Below are 23,613 nucleotides of genomic sequence, written 5' to 3'. Positions count from 1 at the left end.
GGTTCTTGTTTGTTTGTGCAGGTACTAGGTGACTTGTATGTTACCTCCTACTGGATTGATACCTTGGTTCTCAAAACTGAGGGAAATACTTACGCTACTATGCTGCATCACCCTTTCCTCTTCAAGGGAAAACCAACGCATGCTCAAGAGGTAGTAGATATCAAATGTCACAATGTAACTGGGTGATTATAAAGATGCTCTACAGGTGTCTCCGATGGTGTTTGTTGAGTTGGCATAGATCGAGATTAGGATTTGTCACTCTGATTGTCGGAGAGGTATCTCTGGGCCCTCTTGGTAATGCACATCACAATAAGCCTTGCAAGCAATGTGACTAATGAGTTAGTTGTGGGATGTTGCATTACGGAATGAGTAAAGAGACTTGCCGGTAACGATATTGAACTAGGTATGATGATACCGACGATCGAATCTCGGGCAAGTAACATACCGATGACAAAGGGAACAACGTATATTGTTATGCGGTTTGACCGATAAAGATCTTCGTAGAATATGTAGGAACCAATATGAGAATCCAGGTTCCACTATTGGTTATTGACTGGAGATGAGCCTCGGTCATGTCTACATAGTTCTCGAACCCATAGGGTCCACACGCTTAACGTTCGATGACGATTGGTATTATGAGTTATGTGATTTGATGTACCGAAGGTTGTTCAGAGTCCCAGATGAGATCACGGACATGGTGAGGAGTCTGGAAATTGTCGAGACATAAAGATTGATATATTCGATGACTATATTCAGACACCGGAAGTGTTTCGGGTGATTTTGGAGAAAACCGGAGTGCCGGAGGGTTACCGGAATCCCCCCAGGGAAAGATTGGTCCTACATGGGCCATAGGGAAGAGGGGAGGCAAACCACAAGGGGCAGGCGCACCCCATCCCTATAGGGAGCCCCTTTCCTTCTCCTCTTCCTTTCCTTTCCCTCTTTCCCCTTCTCTTCCTAGTAGGACTAGGAAAGGAGGAATCCTACTCCTACTAGGAGGAGGGTTCCTCCTCCCTTGGTGCGCCCCTAGGGCCGGCCGGCCTCCCCCCTTTCTCCTTTATATATGGGGGCAGGGGCACCCTAGAACACACAAGTTGATCATTGTCTTAGCCATGTGCGGTGCCCCCCTCCACCATAATCCACCTCAGTCATATCGACGTAGTGCTTAGGTGAAGCCCTGCGCCGATAGCTTCATCATCACCGTCATCACGCCGTCATGCTGACGAAGCTCTCTCTCGACACTCAGCTGGATCGAGAGTTCGTGGGACATCACCGAGCTGAACGTGTGCAGATCGCGGAGGTGCCGTACTTTCGGTACTAGGATCGGTCGGATCGTGAAGATGTACGACTACATCAACGCGCTGTCATAACGCTTCCGCTTACGGTCTACGAGGATACATGGACAACACTCTTCCATCTCGTTGCTATGCATCACCTAGATAGATCTTGCGTGTGCGTAGGATTTTTTTGAAATACTGCGTTCCCCAACAACTGTCACATGATGAATATCATCCAACAAGTCACCGATCTAGCTAATAACTTTTCATTATTGTTTCTGCCAAGTTACTACTGCTATCATCACGGTTACACTTGCTACAAAATTACTGCTATCACCGTTACTGTTACCATTGCTGTTATCACTACTATCAAAATACTTTGCTACTGATCACTTTGTTGTAGATAATTAATCTTCAGGTGTGGTTGAATTGACAACTCAACCGCCAATACCTTCAAATATTCTTTGGCTCCCCTTGTGTCAAATCTATAAATTTGGGTTTAATACTCTACCCTCGAAAATTGTTGTGATCCCCTATACTTGTGGGTTATCAATGGTCTTAAATTATCCACCGCGCCATTGGAAGTGGCCGATCCCACTAACAAGGTGACGAATGCTAACTCCGACAAGGGGGAAGCTACTAATGATAAAGTTCCTTTGTCTAGTGGTAGAAGTGGAAACGACATCTTTGCCCATGTTGAACCACCCCTTACTTATGGTTTGAATCATGTTGGTCCTCCTCCTAAGTTTGTGAAAAATGAGGATTTTGCCTCTTGGGTCTATCGCTTTAAATGTCATTTAAATCATAGTAATACTAATCTTTGGAGAATTATTGAGCAAGGTTTCTACCCGCATGACCCAAGCAACTTCACCCCTAGAGAAGCCGCGGATAATCAATTCAACGAGTCCGCTCTCTTCATCATCCAAGATGCAATTCCTTCCGAAGATATTGCGCATCTCCGACCTTTCACCGTGGCCAAGGAAGGACGGCAACATGTTGTTTCCATTTACAAGGTAATCGCAAGCGTTCAATGCTCCAACTATGAAGTGGTGCAAGAAGAAGCCGATGAGTTTGCAATGATTGAAGATGAAGAACCTCGTGAGCTTTATCGGATATTAACCACTCTCGTGGTCTCACTTCGAGATCATGGGAGCAAGGATACAGATGACAATTGGATCAAGCGCAAGTTTCTCAAGGCCATGATGCCTTACCATATGGCCATGTCCTCCGTTATCCGTCAAAGGCCGGACTTCCACACCTTGTCCTCAAGTGAAGTGTTTGATGATTTTGTGGCAATGAGGATCTTGGACAGACTGCCAACAATGTGGTGTTGCGTTCTCAACGCGCAAATAAGCCCAACCTTGCCTTAAAGGCCAAGGCTAGTGTGGAAGACGAGGATGAAGAGGAAGAATAGGAGAGTAACCCCGAAGATACAAAATATGCTTATCATGAGCACATGGCTCTCGCTTCAAGGCAATTTTGGAGCAAGAAGAACTCAAGGCCCAACTTCAACAAGAACAACTCAAGTGGCTCCAAGGGCAAGCAACATGTAAGGACATGCTATAATTGTGGCAATGTGAGCCACTTTGTTGAGGAGTGCCCATATGAGAAGAGGGAAGACAATGGTGGCAAGCTCATCCGAAAAGACAAGGCCAAGTCCTTCCCCAACAAGAACAACTTCACCAAGAAGACTCCTCCCAAGGGGATGGTGGCACAAGAAGAGTACAATGAGGATGATGACGGTGATGAAGACGGTGAAATGGTTGCCATGGCCTCTGTTGCCATTGCAACAACTCCATGGGTGTCCCTCTTCGACTCACCCAACGAGAACATCACCGCCAAGTGCCTCATGGCCAAAGCCACCAACAAGGTAACCCCCAACATCAAAACCACCATCACTACTAATCCCTCTTTAACGGATTGTATTGCTGAAAGTGAGGGGTCTAATGAGGAAGAAAATTAATTTGAGTCTTTTATGAGTAAGCTCAAGGGTAAATCCAAGAAGCACTTTGTTGCTCTCTTGGAACAACTTGGTGAAGCCAATGACATGATCGAGGCTCACGAAGACACCATTGCTAAGATGGAGGGGCATAGTCGTGACTATGACGATGAGATATCAGATCTCTCTAATGAGCTTGAGGAAGAGCGTGGTCATCGTTTGGCTCTTGAGGAGTCACAAAACGATGATCATGCTAAATTAAAGAAAGATCTTGATCGTGCTCTTGTTGTATCTTGTGTGCTCAATTCCGAGAAGGCCAAACTTGGGGTTGATCTTGCTAGACTCAAGGAGGAGTTTGATATACTTGACAAGGCTCACAAGGCCTTGAAGGGTGCTCATGCTAGCCTCAAGGAGTCTCATGATCAACTCCAAGAGAAGCTAACCAAGGAAAAAGCCACTTTTCCTCATATGGTTTTAATTGATAATGCAAATGCTACTAACCCTTGTTGTGAGCATGTGCATCTTGTGGAGGAGAATGCAAAGTTGAAGGAGCAACTTGAGAAAGGCCTTGTGTCTTGCATACAAGGTGAGAAGAACCTCAAATACCTTTTGAGCAATCAAAAGAAAGTTGTGGGTAAGGAGGGAATTGGGTTTGCACCCAAGCCCTAGAACAAGAAGAAGAATGACAAGGCCAAACGACCTCCTCCTCTCAAGCAAACTTTTGTGAAGGAGGGAGATGGTGCTTCTAAGGAGAAGAAGAACAATGAGAAGGTTGGTGGTGTCAAGAAGGGCAATGCCACCCCTTCCAACAAAGCCGGCGACTTTAACCCTTCTTATGTGTTATGTTGTGCTAGTGATGGGCATGTTTATGCTAAATTTGTTGGTTCTCCTTATGAGTACATTGAATGGTCTATTTTGGGTTCCTAAGACCCTTGTTACTAACATCAAAGGACCCATTACAAAATGGGTACCTAAAACTAAGCATTGATCTCTTGTAGGTGTTTGCTTCCGGTGGAGGATCATGGTTGCTCGACAGTGGAGCCACAAATCATATGACCGGAAGCAAGGACTTGGTGGTGGACGTGCACAAGATTTCATCTATGCCCACCAATGTCGAGTGGTGTGATGCCTCGTATTCTAAGGTATAGGGTCTTGACAAGGTTTTCATTTCTCATGATCTCATGATCGAGAAAGTCATGCTTGTTCAGTCCCTTGCATACAATTTACTTTCCGTTCGTCAACTTGCACTCATGGGGTTTGCCACTTTCTTTGATATTGATATTGTGTCCCTCTTGTGGAGCAAGACTCTTAAAGTTGCCTTTGTTGGGCATGTCAAGAACAGTCCTTATGTGATTAACTTTACGGAGCGACCCACTAAGACCGCGACATGCCTATAATGGCTAAAGTTAATGTGGGATGGCTTTGGCACCGCCGTTTAGCCCATGTCAATATGAGATCTTTGCAATGTCTTCTCAAGGGGGACAATGTCTGTGGACTAACAAATGTTAGTTTTGCCAAAGATCGTGCTTGGAGTGCTTGTATCGAAGGAAAGCTACATGAGAAGGCTCACCCTCCCACTACTATCATCTACTCAAAGAGGCCCTTGGAGCTCCTTCACTTGGATATCTTTGTACCTCCATCCTTTGATAGTCTTGGGGGTAGAAAGTATTGCTTGGTGATTATGTATGATTATTCAAGATACACTTGGGTATATTTCTTCAAGAGAAAGAGTGAGACCCAACGAACCGTCATCGACTTTGCAAATGAAGCTCAACGTCAACACAATGCAAATATCTTGACAATAAGAAGTGACAACAACACCGAGTTAAAGAACCACACCTTGGATGAGTTTCTTAGTGATGAGGGGATCAAGCATCAATATTCCGAACCTTACACCCCTCAACAAAACGGTGTCGCGAAGAGGAAGAACCGGACGTTGATGGATGCGACAAGGACCATGATGGCGGAGTTAAAGTCTCCATACAACTTTTGGGCCAAAACCATCAACACCGCGTGTCATGCATCCAATTGGCTCTACCTCTGCAAAGGCTTGAACAAGACTCCATATGAGATACTCACCGGTAACAAGCCCAACCTCAAGTACTTCCGGGTGTTCGGGTGTAAGTGTTTCATTCTCAAGAAAGGTGTTCGTTTGTCTAAATTTGAGGCTAGAGCTCATGAGGGCATATTTGTTGGTTATGATACAAACTCTCATGCTTACCGTGTCCTCAACAAGTCCACCAGTCTCATTGAGGAGACGTGTAACATGGAGTTTGATGGGAATAACGGCTCCCAAGTGGAGCAAAGTGGTACTTGTGATGTAGGTGATGAAATTCCTCCCCAAGCCATAAGAGGATTAGGTGTTGGTCATATCCTACCCATTGAGGAACCCCTTGTGGCCAAAGGAGAAGGACAATGTTTCACTCAAGTGGAACCATGACCAACCCAAGACCCACACTTTTCCGAAGAACAAAGTGAAGGCCCTCAACCAAATGAACAAGATCAAGGGCAAGATCAACCTCAAGTTGGTGGTGAACCACCAAGTGATGCCCAAAGTCAAGTTCTCACCACCGAGCAAGTTCAAGATCAAGAGCAAGTTCAAGATCAAGAACAAGCTCAAGACGATGCTCAAGATGATCAAGTTACTGCTCCTCAACTCTCTCCTGAGGAGGAATTGGAGCGTCGTGCCGCCAAGATTGGATCCAAGCTCACTACCAAAGATCATCTCATGACGAATTTGCTTGGAAGCATAAGAAAGGGAGTAAGCACTCGTAGAAAATTAGCAAACTATTGTGAACATCACGCATTTGTTTCTTGTGTTGAACCCCAAAAGGTCTATGAGGTGCTCGAGGACCCAGATTGGCTTAATGCCATGCACGAATAACTCAACAACTTCGAGCACAGCAAGGTGTGGAGATTGGTGCCAAGGCCAACCGAGAACCATAATGTCATTGGAACTAAGTGGATATTCAAGAACAAGCAAGATGCTAATGGGATTATCGTTCGCAACAAGGATCATTTGGTAGCAGAAGGCTACTCCTAAATCGAGGGTATCGACTACGGTGAAACCTTCGCTCCTGTTGCTCGCCTTGAATCTATTCGTTTGTTAATTTCATATGATTTTCACCATAACTTCAAGTTGCAACAAATGGATGTGAAGAGTGTTTTTCTTAATGGTCCTATTAGTGAGTTGGTGTATGTCAAACAACCCCCGGGGTTTGAGGATCCCGAGTTCCCCAATCATGTGTACCAACTCGATAAGGCATTATATGGCCTTAAACAAGCCCCACGTGTGTGGTATGAGCACCTTACCGAGTTGTTGCATCGTGGGTTTGAAATTGGGAAAATCGACCCCACTCTTTTTACAAAGAAGGTCAAAGGGGAGTTGTTTGTATGCCAACTATATGTTGATGATATTATCTTTGGTTCCCCTAACAAAGCTTTCAATGAGGAGTTTGCCGCTCTCATGACCTTGAAGTTCAAGATGTCCATGATGGGAGAGTTGAAGTTCTTTCTCGGGTTCAAAATCAAGCAAAGAAGAGAAGGGACCTTCATTAATCAAGCCAAATACACTCAAGACATGCTCAAGAGAATCAAGCTAAGTGATGTCAAGCCGGCTTCCACTCCAATGCCCGTCAAATGCCAACTTGACATAGATCCCAATGGTAAAGCGGTGGATCAAAAGGTATATCGCTCCATGATTGGCTCCTTCTTTACCTTTGTGCATCTAGACCAGATATCATGTTGAGTGTGGGAATTTGTGCACGGTTTCAAGCCGCACCTAAGGAAAGCCACTATGTGGCGGTCAAGCGAATCTTTCGATATTTGGCTCATACCCCAAACTTTGGCTTATGGTACCCAAGAGGAAATAACTTCAACCTTGTGGGCTTTTCTGACTCGGATTGGGCGGGAGAAAAAGTGGATAGGAAGTCAACTTTCGGAGGGTGCCAATTTCTTGGTTGCTCTTTGGTAAGTTGGTCTTCTAAGAAGCAAAGTTGTGTATCTCTCTCGTCCACCGAAGCGGAGTATGTGGCCGCCGGTAGTTGTTGTGCTCAACTTCTTTGGATGAGGCAAACTTTAAAGGATTACGGTGTCATTTGTGACAAAGTGCCTCTTTGGTGTGACAATGAAAGTGTCATCAAGATCTCTCTCAATGCGGTGCAACACTTCAAGACGACGCATATTGAGATTCGGTATCACTTTATCCGGGATCATATTAGGTGAGGGGAGATCGAGCTCAACTATATCAATACTCATGATAACCTTGCAGATATCTTCACGAAGCCCTTGGATGAAGCAAGACTTCGCGAGTTAAGGCATGAGCTAAATATTTAATTGATTCGAGCAATGTGGCTTGAACCCATGCACACCCCACCATACTCATCTTGATGTCTTGTTTAGGTGTAGGCATGGACATAGGGGGGGTGTTGTTGTCTCAATGAACTTTCCCTCCCCCATTATGCATAAATTGATCAACTCTTTCACATTATCCATTCTTGATGGTACTTGTGCTTCAAAGACGAGTTTTGGTCATGGGCCCAAGGATAATTCTTCGTGGTGCCATACCAATTGACTCAAACATAGGTGGCTTTGGCCACCGTCCTCTCTTTAGAGAGATTGTGTGTCGTGTTTGGTCCTCATTGTCTTTTTCCTTTCTTTTGTCCCGCGCTTGATGAGTTGCCTCGTGTGTGTGCCCTCTTGCATGTCCGGTTGCTTGAAGGTTGCGTTGCAAAGGCCGTGTTCTTCTCTTCTTGTCGAAACTTGCACTTTCTTGGGGTTACGGTACTACCGTGGCAAGCCACGATACTACAGTAGGAGATGGGTTGCCCTGTGCGGGCACAGCTGCATCCCAAGCACGGTACTACCGCTTCCATCACGGCAGTAATTTTTTACTGCCGCTGGAATAGCGGTACTACCGCCCTACGAGCGGTACTTCCGCCCGGGCGGTACTACCGTGAGGACCCGCGATACTACCGCACCATCGTGAGCGTGTGCGGGTTAAGAGCGGGACAGCGGGAGTTCCAACTCCCCCATACCCATTCATCTCTTTTCCCCACTCCGTCTCTCTCTCTCCTTCCCAAGAACGGCGCCGGAGGACCTCGCCGGAACTCCTTCTCCAACCGCTCTCCTCGCACTCCGATCGGTGGGATCGTTCCCCACCTCGCCCTCTTGCCATGGACCCCGGTATCTCCCCTAGTCCCTCTCTTTTTGTTCCGTTCTTGTGCTTCTAGGTCTTGGGGAGATGCATGTGTAGTTCGTGTGATTTTCGGCTAAATCTTTGCAAGAGGAGATTGTAGGAGAGTGGTAGTGCAGTAGATATGCTATTTGGTGTGATACAACAGTGTAGTTTTGATCAATGGTAGTACCGATCTATTTTTGCGGATATTTCTAGATCCAGAGATGTAGATCTTGAGGGATTTGAATCCGTGCGGTACTACCGCTCCTCCTAGAGTGGTACTACCGCTCGCTCGCCCGAGAACCGTCCTCGTGCGGTACTACCGCTCCGCTGGGCGTGGAAGTAAAATTTTACTTCCGCTCCAAGCGCGGTACTACTGTGCCACCCCGGCACAGTACTACCACGGCTAGAGCGGCTATAAATTTTTACTTCTGCCCCCTAGTCCATTACTACCATAGAGTTATCAATTACATTGTTTTGTCCTCTCAATCACATTTCTGCTTGTTTCATTTGTTTTGCCTTGTTCTTTGCAATGATCCTTCTCATTCTTTCCATGTGTTTGAGTTGTGTGTCTTAGGTGGTGGCTCCAATGTCCGTTGCTCAAATCCCAGTTGTGACACGAGCTCCAAGTGGCTTCGCAATCAAGACACACCTGAGGGCTCCAGTGCTCCTCAACGCCACGTCAAGACCTTAGCGAAAAAGTCAAGGAGCCCAATGTTAGCATGGATGAAATGCCTCAAGGGGAGTTTCTGCTTCGTAGGAGGCTCAACCCCTAGGTCAACCCGAGGAAGGTCACAAGGGGCAACAATTTGTTTTGGACCAAGCAGCGGAATCTCATCTACCTTGATGTGATCAAGCCCAAGCAGAACATCTATGTGCCAGTGCAATGGATTGACATGCATCATATGAAGAAGGAAAGCAACCGGGCATATTTTGGTGAGCCTTTGGACTTGGTGGAGCAATTTGGTATTGAGGAGTTCATCACCTTTCACATGGACTTTGACCCAGAGATTGTGGCTCAGTTCTTTGCTTCCATCTGATACGTCTCTGTCGTATCTATAATTTTTGATTGTTTCATGCCAATATTATACAAGTTTTACATACTTTTGGCAACCTTTTATATGATTTATTGGACTAACCTATTGATCCAGTGCCAAGTGCTAGTTCATGTTTTCTGCATGTTTTTTGTATCGCAGAGTATCCATATCAAACGAAGTCCAAATGCAATAAAATTTCATGAAGAATTATTTTGGAATATATGTGATTTTTGGGAGTCGGAATCACCGCAAACGGAGGCCCGTGGTGGGCACAACCCACCAGGGCGCGCCAGAGGAGCCAGGCGTGCCGTGGTGGGTTGTGCTCACCTCGTACGTCGGTTGGGGATGTAATTCGGGTGCAAGGAAGTTTATATCCGGAAAAAATTCATGTTAAAATCTCAGCACAATCGGAGTTACGAATCTCCTTGTCAGGACCCCGATTCCAAGTCACATCGATCTAGCCGGTAACACCTCATATCACTTTGCGGCCTCACGCACGGTATTCCACGGGTGTCGCCTTACCATGGCCCGGGACCGTTTGCGCCTTTTGGCTCACGTATATGATAGTGTTGCTAGCATCCATATGACAGAGAACCCGGGCCGACATGGCTAGTCGTGAACCCAAAGCGGCACTAACCTATGGGGACAGGCATACATGAATCACATCAAGCATGTCGGTCAGCAGCGTGTGAATCCGGACTGTAGCACTAGGCTAACAGGACTCCGGGAACCTGGGCTGTAGCAGGCTAGGTAGGACTCCGGATGTCACCGCGTGACATTTCCCCGAAGGGACAGACACAGGAACAAAGTGAAACACATGCCGGCCAGTCAAGTGTCCTGAGCAGTAGTGCTGGGCTAGCAGGACTCCGGTGAACCGGGCTGTAGCGGACTACTATGGCTCATGGAAGCACTAGACTACATTTCCCCATAAGAGAGGCTGCCAAGGACAAACAACTAGATTGTCTGATCCCACACATACCAAGCATTTCAATCATACACACAATATGCTCGATATGTGTAAATACAACATGGCATCACAACATAACTCTACAACTCAAGTATTTATTCCTTAGGCTCCAAGGAGCGAGATATTACAAACATGGGTCTCATGACCCAACAATCACAGCATACAAATCAAGCACATGCGGAAGCTTAACATGTCTGAGTACAGACATCTACAAATGGAAAAAGGCTAAGAAGCCTAACTATCTACCAGATCCTGCCGAGGGCACAAGATCGTAGCTGAGGTATCAGGCTAAACGTCGAAGGCCACGCGGAACTACTAGCGAGACTGAAATCTCTCTGCAAAACATAAATTAAGAAAACGTGAGTACAAAGGTACTCAGCAAGACTTACATCAGAACTAGCTACATATGCATCGGTATCAACAAGGGGGGTGGTGGAGTTTAACTGCAGCAAGCCAGCTTTGACTTAGTGGTTGACCTGAACGACGACTGCAAGCAACTCTTTTGAGGTGGCGCACACGAGTCCACATATTCACCATTCAATACACCACTATGGATCCGCTCCCGTCTCTGTACGAGAAGGCCATCCATAGCACTCACACTTATCTTGCGAGTTTTAGAGTATCCACTTTCACTTGTCTATGAACTGTTATAGGCAATCCAGAAGTCCATTACCGCGGACACGGCTATTCCAATAGATGATGTTAACCCTGCAGGGGTGTACTTCTTCACACACGCTCTCACCACTTACCGCCGTTTACACGACATGTACTCGGCAACCTTCAAGCGGAAGCCCAACGAGGGTGTCGGCCACGGCCTACCTAAACACTCAAGTCTCTAGTCCAGGTTTATCGCCTATCCAGGTTCCATCCGTAGGGAGTCCGGCCGAGGTTTCCACATACGGCCCTGGACGATGTGTACAGGGTTCCGAGACACCAAACGGGCGCCCGGCATGCCCGGCCATGGTGTATCTACTGCAACATAGCCCACCCCTAGGGTCAGCGCTACGCACGGCCGCCAACACATAACCTACAAACACCAGAAACTAGTTGCAACTCCTGGACAGAGTACTAGGGTGACTAAGAAGCCGAGAGGGTCAATTAAGGATCCCAATGAGTGGTAGTAGCTGTTCATGGATCACAGACACAGAACTCAGTTCCTGAGGACGGCTGCAATGAGACAACCCACCATGTACTCCTACATGGCCTCTCACTGCTACCTTTACCAAAAACGTGTTCACACACTTAGCTCACACACAGTAGGACATGTTCACACACCTCCGATTCATTCCCAATGAATCAGACCTGACGCAACTCTATGCAATAGCAGGCATGAAAAACAAGCATGAATGAGTAGGCACATCAGGGCTCAAACAACTCCTACTCATGCTAGTGGGTTTCATCTATTTATTGTGGCAATGACAGGTCATGCAGAGGATAAGGGGTTCAACTACCGCAACAAGTAACAAATGAATCGTTGTTGTCCTAATGCGGTAAAAGAGAGCAGGAGCGAGAGAGTGGGCTGTATCGGAATGAACAAGGGGATTTTGCTTGCCTAGCACTTCTGAAGATATCATTGGGTCTTCATCAGTGTCAACGATCACAGCGTCGGTACAACGTCTATCGAGAGGGGACAACCACCGGCAACAGAGAAGGAACACAATCAATGCAATGCACAACATGATGCATGATAATGACATGGCAATATGTTGTTGATTGAGCTAATGCAACTAGCAACACAATTAAATGAAGTTGGTTTGAACCCAAAGTTCACATTCAAACTCCACATGTGGTTATTTAAATACCATTCATATGATTTGTCCTAAACAGTGGCCTTAAGTTGTTCTAACATGCATGAAAATGGTACAGATGGATTCCTTGAATTTTTCTGATAATTTTCATATATAATTTATTTCATTTGGAGTTACGGTTGAATTTCTATGATTTTTAGAAGTTTTGGGCCTTTTCTTGAATTTCTAAATTATTTTAATTCCAGAAAATGATTAACTACGTCAGCATTGCGTCATGCTAGCGTCAGCAGGTCAACAGGGTTGTCCAGGTCAAACCTGACCAGTGGAGCCCACTAGTCAGTGACACAAGACTGGTTAGAGTTGCTGACATGTGGGCCTGGTCAACGGCCACGTTAGCAGGTCAATTCTGACGTGTGGGTCCCGCTGGTTTTATTAAGTAATCTAATTATTTTTGTTATCCAGTAAACTAACAAAGCGGGTCCCACTATCAGTGTCTAGTGTTAAACTAATAGGGTTAGTTAGCCCCTAATCCAATGACGTCCACGTCGGCTAACCGGCGATTAGCCGCTGGCGCTAAGCAGGACACGGCGGAGGTCCTCGTCTAGCCGTTTCCGGCGACGAGAGGTCGTGCGGATGGGTTCTGCGGGACTAGCGCGACGAGGCGCGTCGGACGGTGGCAGCTGCGGGTGCTGGGGCGGCGTGCAAAGGCGGCGGTGATGAGCCGGGCGGCGGCCGGAGCTCGGGTGCGTGCGGGCGCGGTGCTGAGGTGCGCTAGGGAGCAGGATGGGTTGCGGGTTAGCTCCCTAGAGATGCTAGGAGCACGCCCGCGTACTCAAGAGCGACAGAAATGGGCTCTGGCCACGGCCGCGTGAGGTCCGTCGGTGGTGAGCTCTCGGGTCCGGCGGGGCAGCTAGCTAGGGGACGAAATCGAGTGCACGGAGTGAGGGGAGGGGAAGAGGAGCTCACGAGGAGTCGGATGAGACGCTAAGTGGGCTCGGGGACGGCTTGGTGACGACGGAACGACGGCGGCAATCTCCGGGCAGAGGCGGCGGGGACAAGCTTGATGGTGACGCTTCCGGGCATCCGCGAGGCACGTGCTTCGTCTTGGGGCTCTGTGGCATCGAGGCGGAGCCTCTGGATAGCACAGAGAAGCGAGGGGGAGGCGATGGCTGCGGTTGCGCTCGTCGGCGGCGACGACAATGCTCGGTGGTCGCGTGGGGAAGAGGCAGAGGAGGGAAGAGTGCTCGAGGGGGAGAGAGGAGAGGTGCAGGCAGTCGAGGGAAAGTGTGTGGCACTCGGGGACGACTCCAGCAACAGCGGCAACCAGGAGCTGGCCGAGCGCGTGCGCGCGCGCCGCGGCCACACGCCCTCCTGCCTACTGCCAGGAGGTTAGGGGTGACTGGCGCGTGGGCCTCATGGGCTGGCTGTCCACTGGGCCGCCAGGTAAGTCCAGGTAGTTTTTTTTTGTTTTTGCTTTTCTATTTGTTTTGCTACTGTTTTGGCTTTATTAAAAATACTAAAGCATTTTGTAAAATCCTGGAATAATTTGTGGACACTCTCTAGATTATTCTAGTGGCCCACATTTAATTTAAGCATTATATGAGCATTTAATTTATGTATAGTATTTAAATGCCCAAAGTCAAACACAATATGAATTAATTCAAAAATCCAGGAATGACCTAGAAATATGTTCATCATTTTTGGCAGAGGTTTTCACCCTTATCAGAAATCATGAACATTTTCAAAGGGCATTTTTGGGTTCATTGAAAATGACTTTAGTTGAGCCTATTTGAAATCCATGTGGTGCTAGGGTTTGAACATCCCCATTTCAAGTTTCTGAGAAAAAGTAAACATGATGCATGGAGGTTATGCAAGGATAGGCAAGACTAAGCTAGGGTTGTGACACTCCCGGAATATAAGAAACGGTTTTCCGCCAAATCTTCAGAATGCGAAATAGAAGAGAACAGAGAGGGAGATCCAATCTCGGAGGGTATCCCACCCCTCCGTGGCCATGGAGGCCATGGACCAGAGGGGGAACTCTCCTCCCATCTAGGGGGAGGCCAAGGAAGAAGAAGAAGGAGGGGGGCTCTCTCCCCCTCTCTCCCGGTGGCGCCGGAGTGCCGCTAGGGCAACGATCGGGACGAGGATCGACATCAACAATATTGCTACCGTCAACACCAACTCTCTCCCACTCTATGCAGTGGTGTAACACCTATTCACCCCATTGTAATCTCTAGTTAAACATGGTGCTCAACTCCATATATTATTTCCCAATGATCTATGGTTATCCTATGATGTTTGAGTAGATTTGTTTTGTCCTGTGGGTTAATATTGATCTTGGTTGGTATGATTGTATATTTTATTTATGGTTCTATCCTACCATGCCCTTAGTTCTCGCGCAAATGTGAGGGGCCCTTCTGTAGGGTGTTGCAATATGTTCATGGTTTGCTTACGGTGGGTTGCGAGAGTGACAGAAACTTAAACCCGAGAAGGTGGGGTATGACGTATGTGAGTAAAGAGGACTTGGTACTTAATGCTATGGTTGGGTTTCACAACCTTAATGATCTTTAGTAGTTGCGGATGCTTGCTAGAGTTCCAATCATAAGTGCATGTGATCCAAGTAGAGAAAGTATGTTAGCTCATGCCTCTCCCTCATATAAAATTACAAGAATGATTACCGGTACTTGTTATTGATTTCCTAGGGACAAATAACTTTCTTGTTGACACAAACCTTTTTTATAAACACCTAACTTTTATTATCTTGCAAAGTACTTCTAGTTTTATTCTTGCAAAGTAGTTCTAGCATCACACCTACAAAATAGTTGCATACATGTTTCCGATAAAGCAAACGTCAAGTGTGTGTAGAGTTATATAGGTGGTCGATAGAACTTGAGGAAATACTTGTTCTGCCTTTAGCTCCTCGTTGGGTTTGACACTCTTATTTATCGAAAAAGGCTACAAACGACCCCCTATACTTGTGGGTTATCAAGACTTTTTCCTGGCGCAGTTGCCGGGGAGTTATAGCGTGGGGTGAATATTCTCGTGTGTGCTTGTTTGCTTTATCACTAAGTAGTTTTTATTTCCTGTTCTAAGTTGTTCTCTATCTTTAGTTATGGATATGGAACATGAAACACCAAAAAAATTAGTGGTACTTGCTACTCATGGAGATGGGGAACCTCCTAAAACCCTCGATGCTCGTTATGTGAAAAATATTATGCACTACTTTGATAATCCTGAGAAAACCCCATTCAACTTGATAATGGGAGTAAAGTTGGATCAACGTGAATACTTTAGGGATTATCGCTTGACTCAAAAGGGAAAACTTTTATTGGATAAAATTGACATGTTGCAATGGTATGCCTGGAATCTATGCTTGAGATATGATTATACTTGTTGCTCTAAGATTGAGGTTCCACACCTTCCCTATTCATGCGAATTTAATGATAATGAAACCTTGACTTCTTATGCTATAGGTATATATGATTATTATGATGTGGAACGAATAGAAGAATTTGTTGCTTTTAAGGTTGCATATGAAATTGAATCTTTGTTTGAAAAGTTTGAAGATTTTGATGATTCAGTTTTTAGACCTGAAAATCTTGCTATCCTTAAATATTGCTATGCTAATTATAAATACAATTATGATATTTATGTATTTATTGAGAATAACTCCGTTGTCCAAGAAAATACTAATATTTTGCAGGAGTCTATGGAAGAAGAAATTGATGAAACTGCGAGCTCATTGGATGAAAAAGATGACGAGGAGAGCGAAGAACAAATGGAGGAAGACCGGATTGATCACCCGTGCCCACCTTCTAGTGATAGTAACTCTTCAACTATACATTGTTTAATTTTCCTTCGTTCTTACCGAAGGATGAATGCCATGATAATTGCTATGATCCCATTGATTCGTTTGAAATATCCCTTTTTGATGATGCTTGCTATGCTTGTGGCCATGATGCCAATTTAAATTATGCTTATGGAGATGAACTTGCTATAGTTCCTTATGTTAAGAATGAAATTGTTGCTATTGCACCCACACATGATAGTCCTATTATCTTTTTGAATTCTCCAAACTACACTATATCGGAGAAAGTTGCACTTATTAAGGATTACATTGATGGGTTGCATTCTACCATTACACATGATGATTTTGATGAATATAATATGCATGTCCTTGCTGCTCCTACTTGCAATTATTATGAGAGAGGAACTACATCTCCGCCTCTTTATGATTCCAACACGATAGAATTGCAAGAAACTCCTTATGCTATGTATTGGTCTTTACTTGATGTGCATGAATTGTTCTTGTATGGCATGCCAATGCATAGGAAGAGAGTTAGACTTCGTCATTGCATGATATATGTTGCCTTGTGCTAACTACTAAATGCCAAATCATTGTTAATTAAAATTGGCTTTGATATACCTTGGGATCCAGGTGGATTCATTACTTGAGCACTTTATGCCTAGCTTAATGGCTTTAAAGAAAGCGCTGCCAGGAAAACACCTGGAATGTTTAGAGAGTCATTTATTTCTATTGAGTGATTTTATAAAGTTTAAAAACAAAAAATATAGAGGGGAACTTAAAAACCTTTTCACAAAAGAGAAGCGATTTGAAGTTATGCATTGGAGAAGTGAGGGTCGACCTTGAACACTTGTGTTCATGCTCATGGAAACAATGTAGAATTTTTCATGAAGATTCTCACAAAAATAATTATCCCCTTGTACAATTCCATTGTAATATAAAAATAATGTGCTCCTTTAGGATGATTAGATTGCTTGTTGGTTTGTGTGGTGCAAAACAGAAACTTTGGCTGTAGTGCTCGATTTTACATTTTTTTACTGGAATGTAAAATGGTTCTGAAACCTTTTGCACTTTCTTGCTATACAAAATTTTTAGTTTTCCTAAAAAAATTCAGAATTTTTGGAGTACCAGAGATATGGTGAATGTTCATATTACTACACACTGTCCTGTTTAAGACAGATTCTGTTTTTGATGCATTTTTTGCTCGTTTTGATGAAACTATCGATTTTTATCAGTAGTTAGTATAAGCTATGTAAAAGTTATATTACAGTAGATACAATGCAAAAACAAAATATGAATTGGTTTGCAACAGTACTTAGAGTAGTAATTTGCTTTATTATACTAACGGATCTTACCGAACCTTCTGTTGAGTTTTGTGTGGATGAAGTGATCAAAGGTCGAGGAGGTTTCGATATGAGGAGAAGGAGGAGAGGAAAGAGCTCAAGCTTGGGGATGCCCAAGGTACCCCAAGTAAATATTCAAGGAGAATCAAGCGTCTAAGCTTGGGGATGCCCCGGAAGGCATCCCATCTTTCTTCAACAAGTATCGGTATGTTTTCGATTTCGTTTCGTTCATGTGATATGTGCAAATCTTGGAGCGTATTTTGCATTTGGTTTTCATTTTTCTTTTATGAACCATGCTAGTATGAGATAGTCCATGGTTGATTTATAGAATTCTCATTGCACTTCACTTATATCTTTTGAGTGTGGCTTTATAGAATGCTTCATGTGCTTCACTTATATCATTTGAAGTTTGGATTGCCTGTTTCTCTTCACATAGAAAACCGTTGTTTGAAGAATGTTATTTTGCTTCACTTATATTTATTAGAGCATTGTCTTTTGTAGAAATAATTAAACTCTCATGCTTCACTTATATCTATTTAGAGAGCTAATAGGAATTGGTCAATTGCATGGTTAGTCATAAAATCCTACATAAAACTTATGGATCACTGAATATGATATGTTTGATTCCTTGCAATAGTTTTGCGATATAGAGATGGAATATGTGGGAGGTACTAGTAAATGGTTGTGTTTAGTAAGAATATTTGTGTTAAGGTTTGTGATTCCTGAAGCATGCACGTATAGTCTCTCGTTATGCTATGATGTTGGAGCATGATTTATTATTGATTATCTTCCTTATGAATGGCGGTCGGGGATGAGCGATGGTCTTTTCCTACCAATCTATCCCCCTAGGGGCATGTGCAGTAGTACTTTGCTTCGAGGGCTAATACACTTTTGCAATAAGTATATGAGTTCTTTATGACTAATGTGAGTCCATGGATTATACGCACTCTTACCTTTCCGCAATTTGCTAGCCTCTACAGCACCGTGCATTGCCCTTTCTCACATCGAGACATGGTGCAAACTTCGCAGGTGCATCCAAACCCCGTGATATGATACACTCTATCACACATAAGCCTTATTATACCTTCCTCAAAACAGCCACCATACCTACCTATTATGGCTTTTCCATGGCCATTCCGAGATATATTTCCATGCAACTTCCACCGCTTCTGTTTGATGACTTGAGCATTCATTGTCATATTGCTTTGCATGATCATATAGCTGACATAGTAGGTGTGGCTCAGCCACCGTTCATCATTTTTCATACATGTTACGCTAGATCATTGCACATCCTGGTACATGCCAGAGGCACTCATATAGAGTCATACTTTGTCATAGGTATCGAGTTGTAATTTTTATTTCTTTTGAGTTATAAGTAAATATAAGTGTGATGATCATCATTATTCATTTTTAGAGCAGTGCCCCAGTGAGGAAAGGATGATGGACACTAGGATCCCCCCACAAGTCGGGATGAGACTCCGGACAATGAGAGAAAAAAAGGAAAATAAAAAAATAAACAAAGAGAGAAGGGGCATTGTTAGTATCCTTTACCACACTTGTGCTTCAAAGTAGCACCATGTTTTTCATATGGAGAGTCTTCTATGTTGTCACTTTCATATACTAGTGGAAATTTTTCATTGTAGGATTAGATGCACACCCACTTAGTTTTCATATTGAGCTTTCATACACTTATAGCTCTTAGTGCATTCGTTGCATGGCAATCCCTACTCCTTGCATTGATATCGATTGATGGGCTTCTCCATAGCCCATTGGTTAGCTGCGTCGATATGAGACTTTCTGACTTTTTGTCTTCTCTATATTTACCCCTATCAACATACTCTATTCCACCTGTAGTGCTATATCCATGGCTTGCGCTCATGTATTGCGTGAGGGTTGAAAAAGTTGAAGTGCGTTAAAAAGTATGAACCAATTGCTTGGCTTGTCATCGGGGTTGTGCATGATAAATACTCTGTGTTAAGAAGACATAACATGACAAGACTATATGATTTTGTAGAGATAGCTTCCATTAGCATTGATATTTTGAAAGACATGATTGTTTGTTGGGATGCCTGAGTATTGATATCTTTATGTCAAATTATAGACTATTCCTTTGAATCACTCATGTCTTAATATTCATGCCATGATTAGATATATGATCAAGTTTATGCTAGGTAGCATTCCACATCAAAAATTATCTTTTTTTATCATTTACCTGCTAGAGGACGAGCATGAATTAAGCTTGGGGATGCTGATATGTCTCCGTCGTATCTATAATTTTTTATTGTTTCACGCCAATATTATACAAGTTTTACATACTTTTGGCAACTTTATATATGATTTATTGGACTAACCTATTGATCCAGTGCCAAGTGACAGTTCCTGTTTTCTGCATGTTTTTTGTATCGCAGAGTATCCATATCAAACGAAGTCCAAATGCAATAAAATTTCACAGAGAATTATTTTGGAATATATGTGATTTTTGGGAGTGGGAATCACCGCAAATGGACGCCCGTGGTGGGCACAACCCACCAGGGCTCGCTAGAGGAGCCAGGCGTGTCGTGGTGGGTTTTGCTTAACTTGTATGTCGGTTGAGGCTATACTTCAGGCACAAGGAAGCTTATATCCGGAAAAATATCGTGTTAAAATCTCAGCGCAATTGGAGTTACGGATCTCCCGGAATATAAGAAACGGTTTTCGGCCAGATCTGCAGAACGCGAGACAGAAGAGAACAGAGAGGGAGATCCAATCTCGGAGAGGCTCCCGCCCCTCCGCGGTCATGGAGGCCATGGACCAGAGGGGGAACTCCCCTCCCATCTAGGGGGAGGCCAAGGAAGAAGAATAAGGAGGGGGCTCTCTCCCCTCTCTCCCGGTGGCGCCGGAGTGCCGCCGGGGCAACGATCGGGACGGCGATCTACATCAACAATCTTGCTACCGTCAACACCAACTCTCTCCCCCTCTATGCAGCGGTGTAACACCCCTTCCCCCCACTGTAATCTCTACTTAAACATGGTGCTCAACTCCATATATTATTTCCCAATGATCTATGGTTATCCTATGATGTTTGAGTAGATCTGTTTTGTCCTGTGGGTTAATCGTGATCTTAGTTGGTATGATTGTATATTTTATTTATGGTGTTGTCCTACCGTGCCCTCCATTCTTGCGCAAACGTGAGGGGCCCCGCTGTAGGCTATTGCAATATGTTCATTGTTCGCTTACGGTGGGTTGTGAGAGTGACAGAAACTTAAACCCGAGTAGGTGGGGTATGACGTATGGGAGTAAAGAGGACTTGATACTTAATGCTATGGTTGGGTCTCACAACCTTAATGATCTTTAGTAGTTGCAGATGCTTGCTAGAGTTCCAAAAATAAGTGCTTATGATCTAAGTAGAGAAAGTATGTTAGCTCATGCCTCTCCCTCATATAAAATTACAAGAATGATTACCGGTACTTGCTATCAATTGCCTAGGGACAAATAACTTTCTTATTGACACAAACCCTTTTTCTAAACACCTAACTTTTATTATCTTGCAAAGTACTTCTAGTTTTATTCTTGCAAAGTAGTTCTAGCATCACACCTACAAAATAGTTTCATACCTGTTTTCGATAAAGCAAACGTCAAGTGTGCATAGAGTTATATCGGTGGTCGATAGAACTTGAGGGAATATTTGTTCTGCCTTTAGCTCCTCATTGGGTTCGACACTCTTATTTATCAAAAAGGCTACAAACGATCCCCTATACTTGTGGGTTATCACCATCCACTTCCACACGGATGAGCAACGGACAATGATTTGGATGACTAATGGGAAGAGGATGTATTCTAAGTGGAAGGAGTTCATGGACTTGTTGAGCGTTCATGATGAGGGGCTCAATGTGCCCGTTAGTGTCCGCCCACATGCCAATGCCGAGTCAGCCAACAAGAACAAGCTTCAACCCTACCTCGTTGAGAAGAAGCTTGACAATGACAAGAAGACTTGGGTGTTGAACCCATTCCTTGACATCATGCACCGGATCTTCCGTAACACCCTCTTTCCTCGTATAGGCGACAAGGACAAGGTCCATGCCTATCTTGTAGATATGATGCTCATCTGTGAGAAGGCGCGTCTCCAACAGACGGATAAACTTGATGTCTCTCATATCATGTGGTGCGAGCTGCAGTTTGCTGTGTTCAACCATAAGGTGCCCACGTATGGACCTTACTTGTTTCTCTTGATCTCGAAGACTTGGGAGAAGCTTTTTCCGGGTGAAGAATTTCATGCTCCTGACTGGACTCGCCATGAGCGTATCAAGCTATGCATCAAGACCAAGTGGGCTAACACCACTACCCGGGCTGAGGCAGAGGCTGCTAGGATGGATGTGGATGAGGATGAGTTTGAGGAGGAGGAGGCGGCTGAGGACAGTTTTGAGGGATACACTCTTCCCTCTTTTGAGCCAATTTGGGCCAAGAAGCTCAAGGCCAAGATGAATGCTCTTTTCTGCATGCAGGCCAAGGTTCAGTACCAGGCTCATGTGAAGGCCAAGATGGCTCGCCGTCACGACAAGGCTATTATGAGGCAGGTTGGCCTTGAGGTGCAGGATGGCTCTGAGGAGAGGATCACAGATGAGGAGCAGTGGACCAGACAGCATGATACGTCTCCAACGTATCTATAATTTTTGATTGTTCCATGTTGTTATATTATCAATCTTGGATGTTTTATAATCATTTTATATCATTTTTTGGTACTAACCTATTGACATAGTGCCAAGTGCCAGTTCCTATTTTTTCCGTGTTTTTTACATCGCAAAAAATCAATATCAAACGGAGTCCAAATGCCACGAAACTTTACAGAGACTTTTTATGGACCAGAAGAAACATGTTGGGCCCTGGTAGCACCTGGGGGGAGTCCCCAGGAGGGGACACCTGGCACGCCCTGGTGGGTTGTGCCCACCTGGGGTGCCCCCCGGACCGCCTCTTTGCTCTATAAATACCCAAATATTCCCAAAACCCTAGGGGAGTCGACGAAATATTCATCCAGCCGCCGTAGAGTCCAGAACCACCAGATCCAATCTAGACACCATCTCGGATGGGGTTCACTACCTCCATTGGTGCCTCTCCAATGATGCGTGGGTAGTTGTTTGTAGACCTTCGGTTCCGTAATTAGTAGCTAGATGGCTTCATCTCTCTCTCTCTCTCTCTCTCTCTCTCTCTCTTGATTCTCAATACAATGGTCTCTTGGAGATCCATATGATGTAACTCTTTTTGCGGTGTGTTTGTTGGGATCTAATGAACTTTGAGTTTATGACAAGTCATATCTTTTTACATCCATGAAAGTGATTTGAGTTTCTTTGATCTCTTATATGCATGATCTCTTATAGCCTCGTATTTCTTCTCCGATATTTGGATTTTGTTTGGCCAACTTGATCTATTTATCTTGCAATAGAAGAGGTGCCCGGTAGTGGGTTCGATCTTATAGTGACAGAAAAGGGAACCGACACGTATGTATCGTTGCTACTAAGGATAAAAAGATGGGATCTATATCTATGCAATAGATAAACAGATCTTGTCTACATCATGTCATCGTTCTTATTGCATTACTCCGTTTTTCCATGAACTTAATACACTAGGTGCATGCTGGATAGCGGTCGATGTGTGGAGTAATAGTAGTAGATGCAGGCAGGAGTCGGTCTACTAATCTTGGACGTGATGCCTATGTAATGATCATTGCCTGGATATCGTCTTAATTATTTGAGGTTCTATCAATTGCCCAACAGTAATTTGTTTACCCACCGTTTGCTATCTTTTCTCGAGAGAATCCACTGGTGAAACCTAGGGCCCCTGGGTCTTCTTCCTTATATATTTGCTTGCGGTCTACTTTTCCTTTGCATTTTTATTCAGATATATTAAACCAAAAATACAAAAATACTTTACTGCACTTTATTTTATTTGTGATCTATTATTTAAATCTACTACAATTTTCTGGCATCGTTACCCGAAAGGGATTGACAACCCCTTTAACACATCGGGTTGCGAGGTGTTGTTATTTATATGCAGGTGTTGTTTACGTTGTGTTGCTTGGTTCTCCTACTGGTTAGATAACCTTGGTTTCTTCACTGAGGGAAATACCTACCGTCGTTGTGCTGCATCATCCCTTCCTCTTTGGGGAAATACAGACGTAGTCCTAGCAGACAGGAACTTTTCTGGCGCTATAGTCAGAGAGCAATCAGAAGGAATTTCTAGCACCGTTGTCGGGGAGGATCTTCTTCATAACCAGGTTCCTAATCACAAATCTCATCTCCTTGCAATTTACATTATTTACCATTTGCCTCTCGTTTTCCACCCCCTCCCCCC

The sequence above is a fragment of the Triticum dicoccoides genome, chromosome 1A, assembly GCF_002162155.2.
Source record: "Triticum dicoccoides isolate Atlit2015 ecotype Zavitan chromosome 1A, WEW_v2.0, whole genome shotgun sequence".
Taxonomy (NCBI): Eukaryota; Viridiplantae; Streptophyta; class Magnoliopsida; order Poales; family Poaceae; genus Triticum; species Triticum dicoccoides.
Note: the sequence above shows the minus strand (reverse complement) of the source record.